Genomic DNA, 26704 nt, shown 5'->3' on the forward strand with positions numbered 1-26704 from the left:
ATCTGCGGAAAGACGTTCTTGCTATTGAGGGAGTGCAGCGAAGGTTCACCAGACTGATTCCCGGGATGGCAGGACTGACATATAAGGAGAGATTGGATCGACTAGCCCTGTATTCACTGGAATTTAGAAGAATGAGAGGGGATCTTTTAGAAACATATAAAATTCTGACGGGACTGGACAGCTTAGATGCAGGAAGAATGTTCCCGATGTTGGGAAAGTCCAGAACCAGGGGTCACAGTCTAAGAATAATAGGTAAGCCATTTAGGACCGAGATGAGGAGAAACTTCTTCACTCAGAGAGTAGTCAGCCTGTGGAATTCTCTACTGCAGAGAGTTGTTGATGCCAGTTCATTGGATATAGTCAAGAGGGAGTTAGATATGGCCCTTACGGTTAAAGGGATCAAGGGGTATGGAGAGAAAGCAGCAAAGGGATACTGAGGTGAATGATTTTATTTTGCAGTATTGGATAACCAAAATCTGAAATTAATATTTCATTCAGAAATATATGAGGTATTGTCAACATATCTGTGTATACCAGTTATTAATAGACCTGAGAGAGCTATGGGGCACTAGCACCAGTACTAGGGAAAGAGGGAGCTGTTCCAATTGGATGGTCTCCACTTAAACCGGGCTGGGCCCTGATGAATCGAATAACGAGCGCTGTAAATAGGGCGTTAAACTAAAAAGGCGGGGGGGGGTGGGGGGAGGGGTCAGGTGAGGCGAAGCTTAGAAATCTAAAGAGACAAGTCAAGGCAATATAGCCATGTAGTGATTTGGGTAAAGATAAGCAGTGTGTGACAGGAAGGGACAGAGATTTTAATGGTAATAAGAACATAAGAACATAAGAATTAGGAACAGGAGTAGGCCATCTAGCCCCTCGAGTCTGCTCCGCCATTCAACAAGATCATGGCTGATCTGGCCGTGGACTCAGCTCCACTTACCTGCCCGCTCCCCGTAACCCTTAATTCCCTTATTGGTTAAAAATCTATCTATCTGTGACTTGAATACATTCAATGAGCTAGCCTCAACTGCTTCCTTGGGCAGAGAATTCCACAGATTCACAACCCTCTGGGAGAAGAAATTCCTTCTCAACTCGGTTTTAAATTGGCTCCCCCGTATTTTGAGGCTGTGCCCCCTAGTTCTAGTCTCCCCGACCATGGAAACAATCTCTCTGCCTCTATCTTGTCTATCCCTTTCATTATTTTAAATGTTTCTATAAGATCACCCCTCATCCTTCTGAACTCTAACGAGTAAAGACCCAGTCTACTCAATCTATCATCATAAGGTAACCCCCTCATCTCCGGAATCAGCCTCGTGAATCGTCTCTGTACCCCCTCCAAAGCTAGTATATCCTTCCTTAAATAAGGTGACCAAAACTGCACGCAGTACTCCAGGTGCGGCCTCACCAATACCCTATACAGTTGCAGAAGGAGCTCCCTGCTTTTGTACTCCATCCCTCTCGCAATGAAGGCCAATATTCCATTCGCCTTCCTGATTACCTGATGCACCTGCAAACTAACTTTTTGGCATTCATGCACAAGGACCCCCAGGTCCCTCTGCATTGCAGCATGTTGTAATTTCTCCCCATTCAAATAATATTCCTTTTTACTGTTTTTTTCCCCAAGATGGATGACCTCACATTTTCCGACATTGTATTCCATCTGCCAAACCTTAGCCCATTCGCTTAACCTATCTAAATCTCTTTGCAGCCTCTCTGTGTCCTCTACACAATCCGCTTTCCCACTAATCTTTGTGTCATCTGCAAATTTTGTTGCACCACACTCTGTCCCCTCTTCCAGGTCATCTATGTATATTGTAAACAGTTGTGGTCCCAGCACCGATCCCTGTGGCACACCACTAACCATCGATTTCCAACCCGAAAAGGACCCATTTATCCCGACTCTCTGCTTTCTGTTAGCCAGCCAATTCTCTATCCATGCTAATACATTTCCACTGACTCCGCGTACCTTTATCTTCTGCAGTAACCTTTTGTGTAGCACCTTATCAAATGCCTTTTGGAAATCTAAATACACCACATCCATCGGTACACCTCTATCCACCATGCTCGTTATATCCTCAAAGAATTCCAGTAAATTAGTTAAACATGATTTCCCCTTCATGAATCCATGCTGCGTCTGCTTGATTGCACTATTCCTATCTAGATGTCCCGCTATTTCTTCCTTAATGATAGTTTCAAGCATTTTCCCCACTACAGATGTTAAACTAACCGGCCTACAGTTACCTGCTTTTTGTCTGCTCCCTTTTTTAAACAGAGGCGTTACATTAGCTGTTTTCCAATCCGCTGGTACCTCCCCAGAGTCCAGAGAATTTTGGTAGATTATAACAAATGCATCTGCTATAACTTCCGCCATCTCTTTTAATACCCTGGGATGCATTTCATCAGGACCAGGGGACTTGTCTACCTTGAATCCCATTAGCCTGTCCAGCACTACCCCCCTAGTGATAGTGATTGTCTCAAGGTCCTCCCTTCCCACATTCCTGTGACCAGCAATTTCTAGCATGGTTTCTGTGTCTTCCACTGTGAAGACCGAAGCAAAATAATTGTTTAAGGTCTCAGCCATTTCCACATTTCCCATTATTAAATCCCCCTTCTCATCTTCTAAGGGACCAACATTTACTTTAGTCACTCTTTTACGTTTTATATATCTGTAAAAGCTTTTACTATCCGTTTTTATGTTTTGCGCAAGTTTACCTTCGTAATCTATCTTTCCTTTCTTTATTGCTTTCTTAGTCATTCTTTGCTGTCGTTTAAAATTTTCCCAATCTTCTATTTTCCCACTAACCTTGGCCACCTTATACGCATTGGTTTTTAATTTGATGCTCTCCTTTATGTCCTTGGTTATCCTGTACGTCAGGAATAAGATGAAAGCAGATTGTAAAGTTAAAAGTTTAAAACTAAAGGCTCTTTACCTAAATGCATGAAGCTTCCGTAACAAGATGTACAAATTAGTGATACAAATCGAGATAAATGGGTATAATCTAATAGCCATTACAGTAACATGGCTGCAAGGTGACCAGATTTGAGAACAAAATATTCCAGGGTACTTGATGTATCGAAAAGACAGGCAGACTGGAACAGGAGGGGTGGTGGGTGGGGTAGCCCTGATAATTAAGGATGACATAAGGACAGTAGCGAGAAAGGATCTTACGCAGAAGGTAAGGAAGTAGAATCAGTATGGGTGGAGATAAGAAATAACAAGGGACAGAAAACAGTGGTGGGAGCAGTTTATAGCCCCCCTAACAGTACCTATACCATTGGACAGAATATTAATAGGAGCTTGTAATAAGAGCAATACAATAATAGTGGGGGACTTTAATCTGCATATAGATTGGGCAAATCAAATTGGCAAAGGTAGTCTGGAGGATGAGTTCATGGAATGTATTCGAGACAGTTATGTCATGGAACCAATCAGGGAACAGGCTATTTTAGATCTTGTTTTATGTAATGAGACAGGGTTAATTAGTAATGTTATATTCAAGGATCCTCTAGGGAAGAGTGATCATAATAGGATAGAATTTCACAATGTGTTTGAAAGTGACATTGTTAAGTCCGGAATTCGAGTCTTAAACTTAAACAAAGCCAATTACATAGGTTTGGGGAGTGAGTTGGCTAAGGTAGATTAGGAAATTAGGTATGACAGTAAATAAGCAGTGACATTCATTCAAAGAAATATTCCAAAATTTTCAATGAATATACATGACCAAAAAATTGATAAAAAGGGAGAAGATAGAATGAGAATAAATTAGCAAGAACTATAAAACAGATTGTAAGAGTTTCTCCAAGTATGTAAAAAGGAAGAGAGTAGCAAAAGTAGTGTTGGCCCCTTAGAGGCTGAGACAGGAGAAATTATATTGGGGGAACAAGGAAATGTTCAAGGAAATGAACAAGGAAGGGTACTTAGAAAATCATAGTATGATGAGGCAGAGTCAACATGGTTTTATGAAAGAAAATCATGTTTGACAAATTTATTCAAGTGTTTAAGGATGTAACTAGCAGGGTAGATAAAGGGGAACTAGTGGATGTAGTGTATTTGGATTTCCAAAAGGTATTCGATAAGGTGCTACATAAAAGGTTGTTAAGCAAGATAAGGGCACGTGGGGTTGGGGGTAATGTATTAGCATAGATAAAGGATTGGTTAACAGACAGAAAGAAAACAGAGAGTAGGGATAAACGAGTTATTTTCAGATTGGCAGGCTGTAACTAGTGGGATGCCACAAGGCTCAGTGCTTGGTCCTCAGCTATTTACAATCTATATTAATGACTTAAATGAAGGGACTAAGTGCAATGTATCCAAGTTTGCTGATGATACAAGGCTATTGGAAAAGTAAGATGTGAGGAGGACGCAAAGAGCCTGCAAAAGGGATATAGGTCCTGAATTTGGTGAAGGCCCCCGCCCGCCCAAGTGCCGCCCAAAGGACCACCGATGGCCACCGAGGTACCTGACGGTATTTTGGGTGAGGGTTTCATCAAAAAGATCCTTCAAAGGGTGGTGGGTGGCAAATGAGGGTCTTATGCTGACCATCTGGGCGGCAGCTGGCGGGAGCTCCCAATCTCAGCAGCAAAGATAGAGTCGGGCCCATGGAGGGTCGAAGACCTGTAAAGAAAAAGCATCAAAAAAAAAGAAAACCATCGGAACACCTTCAGGGGACCCCATACAGGTAAGTCCCTGTAAAGAAAAAAAAATGTTTACTCACCTTTTTTTTCAGCTCTTCAGACCTACTGTCGGGTTCAGACCAGCTTCCTCGCGGCGGTCCACCCCTGTTCTGGAGCCGACTCCCGCCAACTCCTGCCCGCACCAACCTGGCATCTCGGCGGGCGGGAGTCCACTTACGCTACTTGGCCATCCACTGACGTCAACGAGCGATTCCCGGCAGCTCTCCTCTCCCGCCTGCTCCAGGCCAGATCGAAACTGACACTGGGCAGAGTCCGAGGAGGAATGTCGGCGGCAGTGGGCGGCAGTGGATGGTGAATGCATCAATTTCAGGCCCATAGACAGGTTAAGTGAGTGTGCAATAAGGTGGCAGATGGCGTATAATGTGGGAAAATGTGAGGTTATTCACTTTGGTAGGAAGAATAGAAAAACAGAATATTTTTTAAATGGTAAGAAATAATTAATGTTGGTGTTCAGAGAGATTTGGGTGTCCTAGTACAAGAAACACAGAATAGTGGTAAAATAGCGATTATCTTACTGGACGATTAATGATCTGGAGACATGAGTTCAGATCCCACCATGGCAGCTGGGAAATTTAAATTCAGTTAATTAAATAAATCTGGAAATTTCCAGAGAGAATTCTGAAAATTCACAACCCCCTGGGTGAAGAAATTCCTCCTCTCCTCAGTTTTCAGAGGCCCTTATCCTGAGTCTATGCCACTAGACTACTCCTGTAAGCTCTGGAGTTTAGAAGAATGAGAGGTGATCTCATTGAAACATATATGATTCTAAGGGGGATTGACAGGATAAATGCTGAGAGATTATTTCCCCTGGCTGCAGAGTCTAGAAATAGTGTCATAGTCTCAGGATAAGGCTGGCCTTTTGAGACTGAGATGAGGAGGAATTTCTTCACTCAGAGGGTTGTGAATGTTCAGAATTCTCTGCCCCAAAGTGCTGTGGACACTCAATTGTTGAGTATATTCATGACTCAGATCAATAGATTTATGGACTCTCGGGGAATCAAAGGATATGGGGATCGGGCAGGAAAGTGAAGTTGAGGTCAAAGATCAGCCATGATCTTATTGAATGGCAGAGCAGGCTCGAGGGGTCATATGGCCTACTCCTGCTCCTAATTCTTATGTTCTTAATCAATCTAATCCGTTCAGAGGTACCCATCACCACTTGATCAAAAACAACAATAATTTGCATTTATATAGCACCTTAACTATAGTAAAACCTCCCAGGACACTTATCATTCAACATCAATGCACCATAGAGCAAGATTAAATAGGATTGGCATCTTTCAGACCTGTTTCAAAAAGCCCAACATCCCCTTCTAGAAATTCTTAATTGCATCCTGCTGCTGCAATGGGCTGGTATACTGATGTCCTTTGCTTACACGGTGTGTGATAAGACTTCACTCTGACTTTCAGTAATCTGTTTTATAGGTATTGATGGGTTTTAAAGTAAATCTAACTGGATTGGTGATATTTTGACATGTGTGTACTAGTTTTTCTACATGGTGTGATATGGTACATATCCAATACTATGAAAAGAATAATGTTCTTTCTTTGCTGACAGGTGTATATACCAGGATTGGTTTAGATGGAGGACATAACTAAATCACTCAATGTATTGATCACCCATACTACATATAATTTCTCATTAAATTTATTATTTGTAATGTTGAAATAAGGCTGGAAACCTATGGACCTTTACAATTTTCAAATCCAAGTTTTCAATTTTGCCATCCATAATTAATTGTATGGATTACTTAAATTGAACAAAATGCCCAAATCTAACAACAGAATTTGAAGCAAAATATGTAATCCAGTACAGTCAGAAAGTGTAATGTATTTTTCAGAAAACATATTACTTTGCAAACTGTGTTCAAAAGATACAAATTGTATTCTACAAGCAAGGATGATTGAGAAAAACCTGATGCTGACTGAGTTCTTGAATGGTATTCTGTTGCTTTTCCCAGAGGATTAAAGAATTTACATGTAGTAAAAATATGCATTGGGGTCATTCTGTTCCATTCGAATAAATGTAGCTTGTTTCTTGGGGCTTTTCCATATTTGTTACCATGGAAATAATAGGAGGGCTCTGTCGAGAGTCGGCACATCAACTGGAAAACCGGGTCTGATTTTCCTTTGCAGGATAGTATTTCCTTTTTGTGCTATAGTTACCATAGTGATGCATAGTGAGACTATTAATTTATCTCTCATTCCTCCAAGCAACAGTTAAAGGACTAGGATTTCTGTTTTTCACACTGCACAAAATGTATCTGTTTTTCAACAATTAGTGAAAACTTATTAAAAAAATCTGCCATAGACTACTCTACTTTTGTATTCTATAATATTAAATTCTTGTGTAATGCAGCGAAAGATTGATATTGTAATGTATATAATTTTTGCTAGTTGATTATGAGGAAAGTGAAATGTTTTATTTTGTCGCCATTGGGCATATTGTTGGATAATATACAATACTCTGAAGTAAGTACTTTACCGCGAACAGATTTTCCGTGGTTTATGGTAAGGAACATAGGAAGAAATATAGGGACAGGAGTTGGCCATTCAGCCCCTCGAGCTTGTTCTACCATTCAATTAGATCGTGGTTGATCTGTATCTTAACTCCATCTACCCACCTTGGTTTCGTAACTCTTAATCCCCTTGCCTAACAAAAATCTATCAATCTCACTTTTGAAATTTTCAATTGAACTAGTCTCAACAACTTTTTGGGAGAGTGAGTTCCAGATTTCCATTACCCTTTGTTCGAAGAAGTGCTGCCTGATATTATTCAAATGGCCTAGCTCTAATTTTAAGATTATACCCCTTGTTCTGGACTCTGTCTTCCACAGTTTTGCCCACTCACCTAATGTATCAACGTCCCTTTGCAATATTCTGCTCCCATCTACACTATTTGCTGTACCATCTAACTTAGTGTTGTGAGCAAACTTGGACATGTGGCTCTCTATTCCTTCATCCAAGTCATTTATAAATATAGTGAAAAGCTACAGATCCTTGTACAGTACAGATCCCTGTGAAATGCCACTAGTCACTTATAGCCAATTTGAGTACATACACATTATCTCTACTCTCTGAGGCCGAAGTTGCCCCTCCCGATAAGGCTTCTGGCTGCCTAAAAGCGGCGGCAATGGGGCGGCGCGGAATGGCTTCAGACTCTCCGCGGAGGGTCCGCCATTTTGCAAATTGCCCTTCATCAGGGGCGGAACGGTGTAGGGAACCGCTCCACTCGTTTTCCCTCCACAGCGTGCACACGCCGACCCATTACCGACCGGTGCCCGACTGCCTGCCGGTGCCCCCGACAGCTTTTTGTGTCGGTGCACTCCTTGTTGCTCCTTGCTGGTCGGCGGTGCGGCCGCCCTTAAAGGGGAGGTGTCGCTGCCGGCGACGCCATCTTATTTTTTAATGTCGGACAACTGCCCGACAATTATGCCCCCAGGTTCAGCCGGGCCACCAGCAGGCAGCCTGGCACCCCGTCTTGGGTGCCAGGCCGCTGGCCCGACTGAAACCATCCCTGATGGCCCAGTGGACCTAACTGAAAAAAACGTAGAGCTCGCAGCAGCTCTCCCCTTTAACTGAAGGGGAGAGACGTTGTGATGCGTCAGCGCAACATGGCACATCATCAGTGACGCACTGACATCTTCAGCGACGCACTGACATCATCAGCGATGCACTGACGCCATCAGCGATGCGCGGCACGTTAATAGCGCGGCGCTGATGAGTGATCGGGGCAGCCGAGATACTGCAAAAGCACTTCCACCCCTCAGCCATGCCCACATCCACCCCGAGCAAAGAAAAACGTCCAAGTGCCGAATATTGACATCATCTCTACAAAACTACAAAAAACAGAAGGTGCGCGCCATTTCAGGCGGAGGTAAATTTCTACCCCTCTGTCTCCTAACCAATTACCCAACCAAGCCAATAGGTTTCCTCCAATTCCATGCACTCATTATTATTAGCAGTCTCTTATGTGGAACCTTGTCGAGTGCCTTCTGGAAGTCCATATAAATAACATCCACCGACACTCCCTTATCTACCGCATTAGTTACCTCCTCAAAAAACTCAACTAGGTTCATTAGACATGACTTACCCTTTACAAATCCATGCTGGCTCTCTCTGATCAGCTCATATTTATCCAAATGTTTAGTCACTCTTGTCCCTAAAATCAGATTCTAAGTAACTTCCCCACAACTGACGTTAGACTAATAGGCCTATAAATTTCTAGTTTATCTCTCCAATCCATCTTAACTAATGGAGTAATATTGGCAGTTTTCCAATCCAAGGGGACAATTCCTGAATCGAGAGAGTTTTGGAAGATCATGACTAAGGTGACAACTTCCTCATCTACTTCTTTTAAAACCCTGGAATGAAAACCATCGGATCCTGGAGCTTTTTCCATCTTTAATCTGTTTTGCAAGGACAGGGGCATTACGTCATGTCTCTCACTATATTATTCTGCTGTGAGGGTGAAACTATCTTGGACCAGGCAGCGTGGTATAGTTGCTGTAACTACACAGTCTCAGATTTGTTAGCAGGTAATTGCTGTGAGACAGATCCTGAGGTCAACCACAGGTAGATTGCTTGGAAAGTTTCCCTGTAGATTGGCAACTGCTTATGCCCTAGCTTCATTGCAAGATCTGAAGAAATCAATAAAAAATGTGTATTTTTTTGTACATTTTTTAAGTAATACAAAAATTTGTAAGTGTGGTAATGAATAATGCCTCAAGTATAATGTATGTCACTAATCTTTTATGTAACTATTAGCAGACCTCCTGTAACATTGCTAATAGTAAATTGGATGATTACAGGCATTTTAGTGTTTAAAGCCAGAACATCTAAATGATATAAGTTAAACGCAGTTTGGAGTTTATTTGTTTGGTCAGAAAATATTACAGACTGGATTATGCTGCCAGGATAAGGTTGCAGCTGAAAAGCCCTCAGATTTGTACGATGGTTTTATATCTGTGATATCTGTGCATGCTGATGTACCATTTTTAATATATCCCCAGCAAATCTCCCATACCATTGCCTATAATGAGTTAAAGGCTATGCGCTTTTATAACATTAGGTGTGTTATGCCTTACACCGCACATCAGGATAGTGATTTATAGTGACCTAATTAAGTCACATTCCATTGTTTTTTCATGGTATTCTCGCATTTTAATTGGTGATTTGAGAATTGAATTCATCGACTCTCTATTTTTGAATGACAACCATTAATGTGTAATCTTTACTATTAATTGTTTGTTAAGCTATTAATTTATTTATACTTTTAAATCCTAGGATACACAGGAAGATGATAGGCAACATGTAACAGAATGGAGATTGGTATATTGGATTAATTAATAGTGGGAGAGCATTGTGAAGTTTTGGAGCAGTTATAGGGGAGTTTTCAGCTTTGGTAGTATTGGGAAGGATGGTTTTGGGTGTATAGTAGTGCTGTGGAGGGGGAACCTGTGGTGTGTAAACACTGCAGCAAGTGTGAAAGATGGGGTTTGATTTACAAGGTGACTTTGGGGTCTCTAATTGAGGACTTTTTCTGGTGGAGCCTTTGAATTGGAGAGAAGCTTTGGCACAAAGTCATGTGGTGCCAACACTCGGGAGAGTTCCAGGGTGTAAAGCATTCAGGAGTATCCTAGGCTGTATCAGAACTGGAGCAGTCTCAGGTGATCTGGTAGTACTAAGAGGAACTGCATGGATTTCATAGTGTTGTTGGATTCTTCTGGGATCTGGGAATACTGAAGAGAGTAGACACTGGAACTGTAAGCACTGAGAAAAGATGCTCTGGTCTCTAAGTGCTTGCGAGGCAGAATCCGGCAGCACTATTGAAAGGGTGGTAGAGTCAGAAACCCGCACCACGTTTAAAAGTGCCATAACCTACAGGGCTACGAACCAAGAGCTGGAAAGTGGGATTAGGTTGGATAGCTCTTTGTCAGCCGGCGCGGTTACGATGGGCCGAAATGGCCTCATTCCGTGCTGTAAATTTCTATGATTCTATGACTGTGAGGGGAGGTTACACAGTTTATGAGTATTGGATAATCAGAAATTTCCTCCAACTAAATATTGGGAAGACCAAAACCATTGTCTTTGATCCCCACCACAAACTCTGTTCCCTAGCCACAGACTCCACCCCACGCCCTGACCAACCAGACTTTTTGCATTCTTGGTGTTGTATATGACCACGAGATGAGCTTCCAACCACATATCTGCACCATCACTGAGACCGCCTCAGTAACATTACCCAATTCCACCTCAGCTTATCTGCTGCTGAAGCGCTCATCCATGCCTTTGTTACCTCTAGATGTGACAATTCCAACCCACTCCTGGCTAAACTCACATCTTCCACCCTCCATAAACTTAAGGTCATCCAAAACTCTGCTACCCATATCCTGACTCGCACCAAGTCCCGTTCAACCATCACCCCTGTGCTCGCTGATCTACATTGACTCCTGATTAAGCAACACCTCGATTTTAAAATTGTCATCCTTTCAAATCCCTCAGTGGCCTAGCTCCCCCTATCTCTGTTACCTCTTCCAGCACTACAACTCGCCCAGATATCTGCGCCCCTCCAATTACGGCCTCTTGTGCAACCCTGATTTTAATTGCTCCACCATCGGCTGCCGTGCCTTCAGCTTCTGAGGCCCTAATCTCTGGAATTCCCTCCCTACACCTCTCCGCCTCTCTCCCACTCTTTCCTCCTTGAAGACACTCCTGAAAACCTGACATCTGCCTCAATATCCCGATGTCAAACTTTGTTTGATAGCACTCCTGTGAAATGCCTTGGGACATTTTACAGCATTAAAGGTGCTATATAAATGCAGGTTATTGTTGTTTCTGTTGTACTATGAACTCCCATCATCCAGCTGCACTGGCAACATATGGCAGTCGGGTTCCAGGGTCTAGCAACATTCAGAGGGCACCAAGGTCTGGTACTGTTGAGGGAGGCTGACATCTGACAGAAATCAGAGGAAATCAGAGTTTGTGAGCAAAGAGCCTGGGGTCACTGGAGAGGGTGGGCTGGGATCCCACCTCAGTGGGGGGGGGGGGGGGGTGCGAGGGGGGTGGTCACACCTCGTTCCCGGACTGTCAACAACCCACTTCCAAGTCTGTCAGTTTTAAGCACTGTTAGGTATGCAATAAAGGTTCAAACTGAGTACTGTTTAACTAAACAAGCTACAACCTTGGCTCTGCTTTATTTAGGCCTAAAGTGCCTGACTCTCAAAATGGCTGGCCTTTTATACCTGAGCAGCACCCTGTGCGTGCTGCTCAGTGGCCTCCAACAATGACACCATCTGGTGGCTACAAACAGCATGTACATACATGACAAGCGCCAAATCAGCTTTAATCCTGCGCTTTTTTTCTATAACTAGCACAGCCGCAATAAATTAAAATGTTTATAATTGGATAACACAGCTTCTCAAAGAAAGCAAAAAGTTAATTTAGTTTTTTAACGCATAATTAGCTTGCTCTGAAGTTTTCAAAATTATATTTTTGCCATTTTTACAAAAAACGTGAATGATTTCATATGATTACATCTGTGTTTTATTACTTCAATACTTACACAGCAGTTCCCTCACTCTTCTCCCTCTGTCTCTCCCTTTCTGTCACACTCTCTTGCTGTATCTGCCTTTCATTCACTCTCAAGTAGAAACCGAACATTAGTAACAGTTTAAATGTGAAAGATTAGCTGAATTTACTATTTAAAAAATCTCCAAGTAGTTTTCAAGGTATGTTCAAACTCATAGGGCCCGAAATTGATGGACTCACCGCCCAGTGCCGCCCACTGCTGCCCAGTGCTGCCCAGTCTGCCCAGTGCTGCCCACTGCCGCCCACTGCTGCCCAGTGCTGCCCAGTGCCGCCCACTGCTGCCCAGTGCTGCCCAGTGCTGCCCAGTGCCGCCCACTGCCGCCGACATTCCTATTCGGGTTCCGCCCAGTGCCACGTTCGATTTGCGCTGGAACGGGCAGGAGGAGGGAATCGCCAGGGAATGCCCGCTGACGTCAGTGGATGGCCGAGTGGCTTAAGTGGACTCCCGCCCGTCAAGGTGCCATATTCATGTGGGCGGGAGTCGACTCCAGAACGGGGGTGGACCGCTGCAAGGAGGTTGGTCTGTCTCCGACGGTCAGTATGAAGATCTTAAAAAAAAGGTTGATAAACATTTTTTAAATATTTTTTTCACAGTGACTTAACTGGATGGGGTCCTGGAAGGTGTTCCGATGTTTGTTTTCTTCCGATAATTTTTCTTTGCAGGTCTTCGACCTTCCGTGAGCCTGACTCCATCTTCGGCAGCACTTGGGCGGCAAGCGCCTTTGCCGCCGAGATTGGGAGCTCCCACCGGCTGCCGCCCAGATCGCCAGTGTAAGTCCCTCATTTGTCGCCCGCCGCCCTTTGAAGGACCTTTTTGATGAAAACCCCACCCAAAGGGCGGGGGCCTTCACCAAATTTGGCCCCATAGAAACAGAGAAATATTGTTACGGAATGAGGAGGTAGCGTTTGTGCAGAAGCTTGTTGATGCTGGCTGAGAAATCTTGCACGATCTACACACTCATGTTTCACAGGTGTAGTTGGAAACTTCTTTCACGGTTCTGGGGAATAAATATCCAGCCGAAGCCTAAGCTTTTCAGACAGGCTGAGATTTTGGAAAAACAAGCTTTAATGAAGCTATTAATAATATTTAAAAAAAAATTGTGATGGTAAATTTAATTATCTTCTGTGTTTAGTTGATATTTTATTTTGCTTAAGATATTATTTGGGAATCCACAAATTTCAGTTACTGTGGCAAAAAAATAGGCAGATTATTTTTATTTTAGCCTGATGGAAAGACATAATGGAACCAGCATGTTTTAGGAAATGTGTTACACTCAAAAATTTGAATAAATTACTATCAGATCTCAAATCAGGTTATTCACTATGATTCAGAGAATATGATGTTTTGTGCTTTGTAACATGCAATAACTTAGCAGTGATCGTGATTGAAAAATCACTATTTGTGATATTTTCAGGCTCGAATTCAGTGATTATACGTGTATTTGCATGGAAAATGTCATTATGTTTATCTCTTAACTTTATTTATTTAAAGATTGTAATATGAAGCAGGCTGATAGGAAGTTATTGCAGGTTGCAGGTTGGTGGAAGGTCAGGTTGGGAAGCCATGTGGACTGGCAGTGTTGGAAGGCTAGTGCTGTGATTAGGATTGGGGCACGAGTGGGTTACTAAAGTTTGGGAGAACATGGAGAGATGCCCGTGGCATTTGGGAGCACTGAGAAAGGTATGGCCAAAGTGAAGTACTTTCGTGTATGCTAAATTTTTTATCAAGTTCTTTCTTGCTAGACACAGCACATGCAGGTTGCACATAATGCAAATTTTTTAAAAATTCACTCTTGTAATGTGGCCACTGCTGGCAAGGCCAGCATTTATTGTCCAACTCTAGTTGCTCTGAGAAGATGATGGTGGGCCTTCTTGAAGATCCAACCCTTCTGCAACTGGATCTGTTCCTGGCAGGTGTTTCTTTCTTCTTGCCGCTACAAACATTCTAAGTTTGATCAGTTTTAATCCAATTCATGTGTGCAAAAAGCTTACAGCACAATTATCCGTAATTTGCTTCTCAGTCAGCAGTCTCATTCAGACCAGCTACAAGAATAGCTACGGGGAGAGAGAGTGCTGTTTATGTTTATAGGTGTATGTTATTATAGGCACTTTGAGGCAAATTAAAGGAAACTTTATCCAGCATCTGACATGTGCATCATCCACTCAGGCATGTTTGGTGCTGATGCTGGTTCCAAAAGAGGCCATCTTTCAAACTGATACTTCCCAACTTGATGAGGTAAAAAAAAACATATTTGAAGAATGTTCACTTCTGCTGATCTGCAATTTGAGGCAATCCTTGCAACATGTTCTTATGCTCTTATCGGTAAGGGAATAAGGGGTTATGGGGAGCGGGCAGGGAAGTGGAGCTGGGTCCATGATCGGATCAGCCATGATCGTATTAAATGGCAGAGCAGGCTCGAGGGGTCGTATGGCCTACTCCTGCTCCTATTTCTTATGTTATAACAATAAATGCTGCAAAGACTGGAGTGGTGACCAATTACCAAGCCAAGTTTTACCTAGGGGTGCGTACATCATCACACAGTGGGGACAGATCACAAAACCTTGTTGGTTAATACAGTCACACAGGAGCTTATGAGGTAGAAATTCAGCATCACCCGAAACGAGTCGAGGCTACCGCTGATGATGTGTTTTCACTGCTGCTGTGGAGGAGGCGGCCTCTTGCGCGAAATTCAGCTCTTTGTCATTTTGTTTCGAGCGGACCGGAAGTCGGTCATAATGGGGGCGGCAGTGCAGCGGTGAGCACTCTAGAGGGGCGGAAGTGGAGGGGGGACGGAATCTCCACCGCTGTCAGTCTCGACATCATAATGCATGTGTGTCACCATGTCTCTCCACTTCACTTAAAGGGGAGAGCTGCTGCGAGCTCTGCGATTCTTTTAATTGGGTCCACTGGACCACCAGGGAGGGTTTCAGCCGGGCCAGTGGACCAAAAGGGAGTGCCAGGCTGCCTATTGGTGGCCCGGCCGAAGCCAGGCAGTCGGCCGGCAAATAAAATAAAATGGCGGCTGCGGCAGTGTGCTCTCACCTTGAATGGCCGCCACACAGCCATGTCGCGCACACACAGCGAACACAGTGCACCGACAGAAAAAACTGTCGGGGGCACCGCTCGGCGGCCCGAAGATTTTTTCCCCGGAATTTAGGTTGAGGTGCAGGAGATCAGCGGGGCTTGCTTTGATGATGCACTTAGGAGGGGCCGGCAGCAGCGGGGCGGAAGTGGGGGCCGCCGGAAAAAGCACCAGGAGAATTTCGTGAGCGGCAGCCATTCGACCTCAAATCGGCGACCATTCGACTCCGCCACATGACCACCGCCTTCCGGCGGTAAGAGGCATTTTCGGGAGGCTGAATTTCAGCCCCTATATGTGTTTTTACATTTATACTGCACTACACCACAGCCTGTTCAGATTTTTCTTTAGCACATCAAGTTTGTTAATCCTTAAAGATATACAGCGGTGGCCTTACATATATCCTGCGAGGTTAGCAAGGAATATAATTTGCAGGCTTCTATTTATTGGAAAGTTTATTTTTTACTTTACATATTTCAGCCTAATTATTTAGCTGGCCACCCCAAATTACTGAATTAATGCCCTGATATTAACAGGGGGTGCGGGCAGCCTGATAGCGGGCAATGAACCCAGATAGGCTGGGGTTGTGGAATCCCAGCCGATCTTAATGGCAGGGCCTCATATAAATAAAGGAATGCCGAGTCCTGCTCGACACCCGGCGAGATTGACAGCCTGGCCGACGGTCGAGAGCGGGAGTTTGCGACAGAAGGGCGCAGGCGGGGAGCCGTGGGGGTAGTTAAATCCCGCAGCTAGTGGGGGAGGGGGATAGCCCAGGGCAAGGGAGGACCCAGGCTTCCTTGTGCAGCCCAGAGGAGCACTTCTGCCTTTTCTGGCCCGCGAGGAAACCTGAAAAATAAATGGAAAACTTGCCCTCTGAGCCTCTTCTGGTCCAGGATCAGGGTCCCGGCAGGCCTTGCCTGGCGGAGGAACCGAAACTGATCCCCCCGCTCAGGCCTCGGGTTGAAATTGCAGATCGGGTCCTGATGACATCTTCAGACCTGATCAACAGATTTAAAACAGGACCCTGATTCCTTCCTGTGGATGCCCTGCTCACCTGCTGAGGGAACGGGTTAATATGGAGACATGGTAGGGAGGAAGCGGGATCAGAGAGGTTAAGTGACTCCATTATTTTAACTGTTCCCAGCTCCCCCCCCCCTGCATGCACACCCAGTTTCCGCCAGTTGGGGGCAGTTAAAATTAAGCCCAATATACCTTCCCAATTTCATGAATGCAGGAAGTGTTTCCAAAAGTTAAATGTAGAAAGATGTTGGGCTGGATTTTCAGTTTTGCTCATGTCGGGGCGGTAAAGTTTGCACCTGGGAACAGTTTGCGCCTCAGTCAACAATATTCGGCAGCTGGGCCCTGAGTGTGGGGTGGAGTGCTAAGGAAGGCGTTGCATACCTCTCTTAGGGCGCTAGCAAGCGAAAATCCCGAGCTAAACAGCCGGCCTCGGTGTACTCTAAGAGAGGCCTGGGGAGAAAAAAAACCTGAAAAAAAGCCACCAAATCATTCCCAATAAATAAGTCACGCCACCACAACATAAATCGCAAATAAAGTAAAATAAGAAACAATCACACTTATCTGAGGTGGACGTTAGTTACCTCACTGCAGCTGCTACAGCTTGGACTGCCCGCTGTCCCGGGCGTTCCCAGCACGTCGTTCTACAGAGCGCTACGGATCGGACGGAAGCCAAAAATCAAGCCGGTGTCACAACCAGTGGGGTTGCACACCGGCTCGCCTCCTCTGGGCGGTAATACTCCGCGCTCCGCCGAAACCAGCCCCGAAAATCCCGGCAGGGCACTGGAAGCTGGCGGCCCGCCTGGAAGAGCGTACCACCGTCATTGCCACCCCTCTGGTGCAAAAACAAAGAGCCAAAAATCCTACCCGTTATGTTATTTACATGCTACGTTGCCACCAGCTTAGCTCTCTCCCTTTTCTTATCCAGAGGATTCGATTTTTGGTGGTTTTAATGCCACTGGAACTGTGATGGGGTGGGTCTTGTGTCCGCCTCTGCCTCCCAACACTGGCCTAGATAAAGCTTTCTGGATTAACTAATTTAATTGCTATGCTGGAGGACTCTCAGTGAAATTTACGTCTGCACTGGGTGGGGTGGGGAATGCGGAGGAGGTGTGGGGTGGGGGGGATGGGGAGTGCGGGGGGGGGGATGAGTGGTGGGGTGAGGGCCTGTTGATAATATCGCTGCTGTAGACCTCAGTCCCTGCAGATCTACTACCCAGCCGGGGTCGGGTGGGACTACGGGCACGTTTATTCAAATGAGGCCCGGCCGATAAGATTGGCCAAGCCTTCACATCCCCAACTCCCCGGGTTCACTCTCCTATCCAGGGTATGACACACTCCATTCCTAACTCCACTTTAAAATTGGGGCGAATATCTCCGCCATTCCCTCCAGTTCCGCTACAAACCTGCCTCCTTCACCTCTTAGCCACTTTACTCCCACCTTCGTTCTTCTTTTACTACAAATATGTATGTAGAAAGCTTTTTTTATTGATCTTTTTCAATGTTTGCTTTATGTAGTTTTGCTTTAAATATTTTTCTTGGATTTTTTATCATCTGCCCTGCAGGTACTAAGGGCAGGATTTTCGGCTTTGCTCATTTCGGGGCGGTAATGGCGGCAGGGCGGTAAAGTTTGCGCCCGGGAACAGTTTGCGCCTCAGTCAGCAAAATTGGGCAACTGGGCCCTGAGTGTGGGGCGGAGCACTAAGGGAGGCGTTGCACACCTCTCTTAGGGCGCTAGGCCGGCTGAGCGTGTGTAAATCCCGAGCTAAACAGTCGGCCTCGGACCGCTGAAAGAGAGGATTGGGGAGAAAAAAAACCCACCAAAAACATTCCCAATAAATAACTCACGACACCACAACATAACTCGCAAAAAAATAAACAATCACACTTACCTGAGGTCGACATTACTGCAGTCGCTACAGCTCGAAATGCCTTTTCTCACAGGCGGTCCCAGCAGGGCACTCTACGCAGCATTACGGATCGGGCAGGACCCAAAAATCTAGCCGGTGTCGCAACCAGGGGCGTTGCACACCGGCTCGCCTCTTTCAGGCGGTAATGCTCCGCGCCCCGCCGAAACCAGCCCCGAAAATCCCGGCGGGGCGCTGGAAGCTGGCCGCCCGCCCGGAAGAGCTCACCGTCGCCATTGTCGCCCCTCCGGAGCGAAAACTGAGGCAGCAATAAGCCGAAAATCCAAACATAATCTAATCTCCCAATTCTCCCGTAGAAGCGATGTTTCTGATGTACTCGCTTTTTTCCTTACTAGAATATATGTGACCTTTACTTTAAATGTTTCAATATCATACAAGCACGACAGACAGATAAAAGCAAGTTAATCCATTGAGCCTATTCCATACCGTCATCGCACTCATCCACCAGCGGCCACGCAATCTCAGGAAGAGACAAAAGAAAGAGAAAATCCCCCGACCAACTCAGGGACATCAACCACAGTTAGGAAATCGTCCAGCTCGCTTTAAAACACTTAAAGTAAACCTGCAGTGTCTGCATGGGCCTGCAACTTGTTCCAAAGATTGACAGCTCTATTAAAAGAAAAACTGTTATGTATGCAACCCTATTAAACCAGTATTATACCATCACCAAAGGGAGTACCTGTTGGAGTCCCAAGAGATCCCAGCATCTCTTGGGAGCACTGTATATAAGCAGGCCTCCCATGCTGTATGGACACTTTGGAGTTAGAATAAAGGAACTAAGGTCACACTTATGTCTACAATACTCAGTTGCCTTACTTTATTATGAACATAACAACTGGCGATGAGATAACGAACCATCACGCGAAAATGCAGAAAACTGTTGGTATCCTGGAGAAAGGGGAAGATTTGGAGGCCTTCGTGGAGAGACTCAACCAATACTTCGTGGCCAATGAGCGGGAAGGGGACGAGAACGCTGCCAAACAAAGGCCGATCCTCCTCACCGTCTGCGGGGCAAGAACCTACGGCCTCATGAAGAATCTTCTCGCTCCAGTGAAACCAACAGCCAAATCATATGAAGCACTGTGTACGCTGGTCCGGGAGCACCTAAATCCGAAGGCGAGCGTTCTGATGGCAAGGTATCGATTTTACACATGTCAACGATCTGAAGGCCAGGAAGTGGCAAGCTACGTCGCCGAACTAGGGCACCTTGCAGGACATTGCGAATTCGATGGATTCCTGGAGCAAATGTTAAGAGACCTTTTCATTCTTGGCATTGGCCGTGAGGTTATCCTTCGCAAATTATTGACTGTTGAAACACTGAACCTGAGCAAAGCTATAACGATAGCCTAGGCATTTATGTCCACCAGCGATAACAACAAACAAATTTCGTAGCATAAAGAGGTTTCGGCAAGTACTGTGCACAAAGTAATGTCGTTTTCAGGCACGAATGCATATGGCAGAACGTGAACGCCTGCAGCTGCACGACCTCAGATTACCCAGAGTCTACCATCAAGCGCTAATGCGAGGCAATTTGACACCTTGTTGGACCCAGAGTCCATCAATGCCGCTTCAAACACTATGCGTGCAAAGGCTGTGGAACAATGGGACACCTCCAACGGGTGTGCAGACGAGCTGCAAACCCTGAAAACCACCACGTTGCAGAGGAAGACCGATCCATGGCAGATCAAACTGAACTAGAGACTCAAACAGAGGAGGCAGAAGTGTATGAGGTACACACCTTCACCACAAAATGTCCACCGATCATGTTAAAAGTCGAGCTGAACGGAATTCCAGTATCCATGGAAGTCAGTCTATCATGAGCAAAAAGGCCTTCAACAGGCTGTGGTGCAACAAGGCATACAGGCCCAAGCTGAGCCCTATTCACACCAAGCTGAGAACTTACACTAAAGAGCTGATCCCTGTAATTGGCAGCGCAGCAATAAAGTCTCCTATGATGGAGCAGTGCACGAACTCCCACTATGGATTGTACCAGGAGATGGCACCACACTGTTCGGCAGAAGCTGGCTGGGAAAAATCCGCTGGAACTGGGACGATATCTGAGCGCTTTTGTCTGTCGACGATTGCCTCATGTGTCCAGGTTCTGAGCTAGTTTCCATCGTTATTTGAGCCAGACATCAGAAGTTTCTCGGGGGCGAAGGTGCAGATCCACCTAGTTCCCGGTACACAACCCATCCACCACAAAGCACGGGCGGTGCCATATATGATGCCAGAGAAAGTGGAGATCGAGCTGGACAGGCTGCAACGAGAAGGCATCATCGCGCCGGTGGAGTTTAATGAGTGGGCCAGTCAGATTGTTCCAGTTCTCAAGGGCGATGGCATGGTCAGAATTTGTGGGGACTATAAAGTAACGATTAACCGTTTTTCGCTGCAGCACCAGTATCTGCTAGCCAAGGCAGACGACCTATTTTCGACGCTGGCAGGAGGGAAGACGTTCACCAAGTTGGACCTGACCTTGGCCTACATGACGCAGGAGCTGGCGGAATCTTCGAAAGGCCTCACCTGCATCAACAAGCACAAAGGTCTGTTCATCTACAATAGATGCCCGTTTGGGATTCGATCGGCCGCGGCTATTTTTCAAAGGAACATGGAGAGCCTGCTAAAGTCGGTCCCGCGCACTGTGGTTTTCCAGGATGACATATTGATCACAGGTCAGGACACCGTCAAACACTTGAAGAACCTGGAAGAGGTTCTAAGTCGACTAGATTATGTGGGACTCAGGTTGAAACACTCGAAGTGTGTTTTGCTGGCACCAGAGGTCAAGTTCTTAGGGAAAAGAATCACAGCAGACGGCATCAGACCCACCGGCGCCAAGACGGTGGCCATCAAGAATGCGTCGAGACCACAGAATGTGACGGAGCTGCGGTCGTTCCTGGGACTCCTCAATTATTTTGGTAATTTCCTACCCGGGTTAAGCACCTTGCTAAAACCTCTACATGTGTTGCTATGCAAGGGAGATGACTGGGTATGGGGAAAATCACAAGAGGCTGCTTTTGAGAAAGCTAGAAATTTGTTATGTTCCAACAAACTGCTTGTTCTGGATGACCCATGTAAACATTTAGTGCTAGCTTGCGATGCGTCTTTGTACGGGGTCGGGTGTGTCTTACAACAAGCAAACGAATTGGGAACATTGCAACCGGTCGCCTATGCATCCAGGAATTTGTCCAAGGCCGAAAGGGCCTACAGCATGATTGAAAAAGAAGCTCTGGCATCCGTTTACGGGGTAAAAAAAATGCACCAGTATCTGTTTGGTCTTAAGTTTGAGTTAGAAACTGACCATAAGCCACTCATATCGCTATTCTCAGAGAGCAAATGGATTAATACCAATGCCTCTGCTCGCATCTAAAGATGGGCACCCACACTGTCTGCACATAACTATGTAATCTGCCACAGACCAGACACAGAGAACTGCGCTGATGCTCTCAGTCGGCTACCATTGCCCACCACTGGTGTGGAAATGGCACAGCCTGCACACTGGGTCTTGGTGATGAATGCATTTGAAAACAAAAAGTCACCTGTTACGGCCCGCCAGATCAGGATCTGGACCAGCCAGGGTCCTTTACTGTCCCTTGTAAAAAGCTGTGTCCTCCATGGGAGCTGGTCCAGCGCCCCAGCGGAGATGCATGAAGAGATCAAGTCGTTCCAGTGGCGCAAAGACGAAATGTCCATACAGATGGACTGTCTTTTGTGGGGTAATTGCGTGGTTTTGCCTAAGAAAGACAGGGAACCACTCATACGTGACCTACATAGTATCCACCTAGGCATAGTAATGATGAAAGTTATAGCCAGATGCCGTGTGCAGTGGCCCGGCATTGACTCAGATTTGGAGTCTTGTGTGCACAAATGCAATACTTGCTCTCAACTGAGCAATGCCCCCAGGGAGGCACCATTAAGTTTGTGGTCATGGCCCTCCAAACCGTGGTCTAGGATCCATGTTGACTTTATGGCCCGTTTCTAGGCAAAAGTTTTTGCTTGTTGTGGATGCTTATTCAAAATGGATTGAGTGTGTAATAATGTCTATGAGCACGGTCCACTGCCACCATTGAAAGCCTCCTAGCCATGTTTGCCATGCACACTTCACCAGTGCTGAATTCAAGGAATTCATGACCCGCAATGGGATCAAGCACGTCACATCTGCCCCGTTCAAGCCTGCATCAACAGCCAGACAGAACGGGCAATCCAAACCATCAAGCAAAGCTTGAAACGCATGTCGGAAGGCTCCCTGCAGACCCGCCTGTCCCAAGTCCTGCTCAGCTACCACACCAGACCCCACTCACTCACCGGGGTTCCCCAGCCGAGCTGCTCATGAAAAGGGCGCTCAAAACAAGGTTCTCTCTTGTCCACTCTGATCTCCATGATCACGTCGAGGACAGGCGGCATTAACAAAGCATGTACCATGATCGTGCAAATTTGTCACACGATATTGAAGTCAATGACCCTGTATTTGTACTCAACTATGGACATGGTCCCAAATGGCTTGCTGGCACTGTCATAGCCAAAGAAGGGAGTAGGGTGTTTCAGGTCAAACTCGTCAATGGACTAACTTGCAGAAAGCATTTGGACCAAACCAAACTGCAATTCACAGACAGCCACGAGCAACCTGAAGAGGACACCACCAACTTCGACCCTCCAACACACACACAAGTGGCAACCGACATCACGGTTGACCATGAAGCTGAACTCACCATCCCCAGCAGCCCAGCAAGGCCAGCTGCACAGCAGCCCAGCGAAGAACCAACCAACTCACCTACACCTGCATTTGTACCGAGACGATCGACAAGGGAGCGAAAGGCCCCAGATCGTCTCACCCCGTAAATAAGTGTACTATTGACTTTGGGAGGGAGTGTTGTTATGCATGCAACCCTCTGTAACCAGTATTATACCGCCACCAGAGGGCGTACCTGTTGGAGTCCCAAGGGATCCCCGTATCCCTTGGGAGCACTGTATATAAGCAGGCCTTCCATGCTGTACGGGCACTCTGGAGTTACAATAAAGGAACTAATGTCACATTTACTCACGTCTACAGTACTCAGTTACATTACTTTATTATGAACATAACAAAAACCTCGTGACAATTTTTCCTTACTCGAATATATGTGACCGTTGTTATTTGCATTTCCTGTTTCAATATCATACAAGCATGATGGACAGATAAAAAAGGATGCATAACATCCTTCGAGCCTGTTCCATACTGTCATCTCCCTCATTCACCAGCAGCCACGCAATCTCAGGGAGAACCAAAAAAAAAGAGAAACCCCCGACCAACCTAGCTTTATGTTTATGTAACTTACATGCATGTCCCCTGGTCCTACCTAAGCTATCTAACTAAAATAGCTTATCGACCTGAACCAAATCTAATCCATTCATTATTTTAAAGACCTCAATCAAATCTCCTCAAAGTCTACTCTTTTCAAGAGTAAAAAGGCCCAACCCTCTGAGCCTATCGTGGCAATTCCCTTTGTTGGTCTGCAGTTCTATTGGCCACATTGACTTTCCATGTAATCTGGGAAAGGCCCCCTTTTATCTTGCTATAATTTATTCCTGTTCAGCCAAATTCCCCTTCCCTCAACCTTTCTGTTTCCCTTTTCTATTAATATACTTAGCCTAATTTACGCTGTGCTCCACTTTTAAATCTCTTTGGGGCTTCTGAACATTCTCCCTGGATTATGCTTTCCTCGGCTTGGTCCAGTTTGTTGTTTCGTATTGGTGTGAATATGTATACTGATAGATAGTTCTTCCAGGTATTGGAGTTCAGCGTAGTGTGAAATGGAGAATCTTGTGAGTGTAATCTGAAATGGCATAAGGATTCAAGCATATTGGTTACAGACAATCTGACACAGAGCACTGGTTACATAACCTGTAATGCATTTGCTTCATGGGTTCTTTGCTTAAGAATTCATAGCAACACATTGCTATTAAGAACTGATTGGTTTATTAAAAAAGGTTTAACAATCACACTATACATTACTAGTTCATCCACTAGGCTCACAACTGCATACCTCATCGTGGATGACCTAGACTCAACTGATTGAGGTTTTCTGAGGTCTTGGGAATCTCTTTGCCATTTTAAAGACCTCAATTAGATCATCCCTCAACTGTCAAGGGGATACAAACCAAATTTTTGCAACCAGTCCTCATAATTTAACCCTTTAAGCCACCGTATCGTTCTGGTGAATCTGTGCTGCAACCCTTCCAAGGCCAAAATATCCTTCTTGAGATTAGATACCCGAAACTGAACACAGTTTTCCAGATGGGTTCTGACTACATCTCTGTCCAACTGAAGCATCACTTCCTCACTTTTGTATTCCAAACCTCTTGAGATAAAGACCAACATTCCATTAGCCTTTTTGATTACTTTTAGCAGCAGTACACTAGCTTTTAGTAGTTTGTGTATATGTACACCTAAATCCCTTTGCTCCTCCACAGTTCTTAGGGGCCAAAATTCATCAACTCACCGCCCGCTGCCGCCGACTGCCGCCCAATGCCGCCGACATTGCTCTTGCAGATCCGCCCAGTGCCACTTTGGAGGTGGCCTGGAGCGGGCGGGAGGGGAGAGCTGCCGGGAATAGCCCGCTGACGTCAGCGGATGGTCAAGTGGTGCAACTGACCTCCTGCCCACCGAGTTCCCATATTGATGCGGGCTGGAGTCGGCGGCAGAACAGAGGTGGACCGCTGTGAGGAGGCTGGTCTATCCCCGACGGTAAGTATGAACATGGTTGAAAAAAGGTTATTGAATATTTTTTAATTGGTTTTTCCACAGTGACTTACCTTGATGGGGTTCCCTGAAGGTCTTCCGATAGTTTTTTTATTTTTTGTTACTGATTTTTATTTTTAGGTCTTCGACCCTCCGTGGGCCCGACTCCATCCTCGGTGGCACTTGGGCAGCAAGCGCCTCTGCCACCGAGAATGAGAGCTCCTGCCAGCTGCTGCCTAGATTGGCGGCGTAAGTCCCTCATTTGCCGCCCGCCGACTTTCGAGGGACCTTCTTCCTGAATATCTCGCTGAAAGTACCGTCAGGTACCTCGCCATTACTTGGGTGGGCGGAGGCCTTGTCCAAATTCGACCCCTTAGTCTCTTGTTATTGAGAAAATGTTCTCATCTGCCTTTCTCGGATAAAAAGTGCATGACCACGCACTTCCCCACGTTGAACTTCATCTAACATGGTTTTGCCCACTCACGTAGTCTGTCTAGATACCGTCGTAACTTCCTGCTCTTACTTACACAACTTACTGTGCCTCCTAACTTAGTGTCATCTGCAAACCTGGATATACAACTCCTTCATTCAAGTCATTAATATATGTGGTGAGAAGTTGAGATCCCAGTACAGATCCCTCGGGAGCATCAGTTCGCACATCTCACCAACCAAAGGACATTCCCTTTATCCCTATTCTGTGCCTCTTTCCTCCCAACCAATTACTAACCTGTGTCACAAGGTTACCTCGAATTTTGTGTGCTATCAGTTTTGTTAATAATCTCTTGTGCAAAACTTTATTAAATGCCATCTGGAAATCCAGAGACACAACATCCATAGACACTCCCCTGTCCATCGTGCTAGTGATCCCCATAAAAATTCCAACTAGATTCGTCAGACATGACCGATCCTTCACAAATACATACTAATTCTCTTAGATCAGCTCATACTTGTTCAAGTTCACTGTCACCCTGTCTCTGAGGATAGCTTCCAATAACCCCCACACAACTGATGTTAAGTTGATGGGTCTGTACTTTCCTAGTTTCTCTCTCCCTTCCTTCTCTGCTGCACCATTTTATCTCAGCTGGGAGGAAGATTTTTTTCTGTTTGCTATGTGTTAGTAACATCCTAACAACAACAACTTGTATTTATATAGCACCTTTAACGTAGTAAAATGTTCCAAGGCGCTTCACAGGAGTGTTATAAGACAAAACAATAAATTTGACACTGAGCCACATAAGAAGAAATTAAGGCAGATGACCAAAAGCTTGGTCAAAAAGGTAGGTTTTAAGGAGCGTCTTAAAGGAGGAAAGAGAGGTAGAGAGACAGAGAGGCTTAGGGAGGGAGTTCCAGAGCTTGGGGCCCAGGATGATTTTCAATATGTTTTTTTATCCACAGGCGTCTCTCGGAACACTCCTGGACTGAATCTTTAGCTCGGGGTTTTCCCATGCTAGTGCCCAAGAGAGGTTTACAATGCCTTCCTTCGCGCCGCGCACCCTGATACAGGGCTCAGATGCCCAATTTTACTTACTGAGGCGCAAACTGTTCCCGGGCGCAAACTTTACCGCCCCGTCGCCATTGCCGCCCCGAAACGAGCAGAACCGAAAATCTAACCCTAAATCTTTTAGAATGCATTTACTAGAAATAGTAAATGTAGGAAATCCTCCCACTATGTCGCTAACACA

The 26704-nt window shown here is 45.5% G+C and overlaps 1 protein-coding gene across 3 annotated transcripts in view; it reads left to right on the plus strand.

The window, feature by feature from the left end:
• Positions 1-26704, plus strand: part of abat (4-aminobutyrate aminotransferase) — a 287947-nt gene that overhangs the window by 17389 nt on the left and 243854 nt on the right. The window contains exon 2 of one of the 3 annotated variants that reach the window (XM_070900892.1): positions 12949-13056. The exons of the other annotated variants lie outside the window; for them this stretch is intronic. The gene's annotated coding sequence lies outside the window, so the exon portion shown is untranslated. The remainder of the gene's footprint in view (positions 1-12948; positions 13057-26704) is intronic. 3 annotated transcript variants of the gene reach the window in all.

Source organism: Pristiophorus japonicus, chromosome 15 (genome assembly GCF_044704955.1).
Source record: "Pristiophorus japonicus isolate sPriJap1 chromosome 15, sPriJap1.hap1, whole genome shotgun sequence".
Lineage (NCBI taxonomy): Eukaryota > Metazoa > Chordata > Chondrichthyes > Pristiophoridae > Pristiophorus > Pristiophorus japonicus.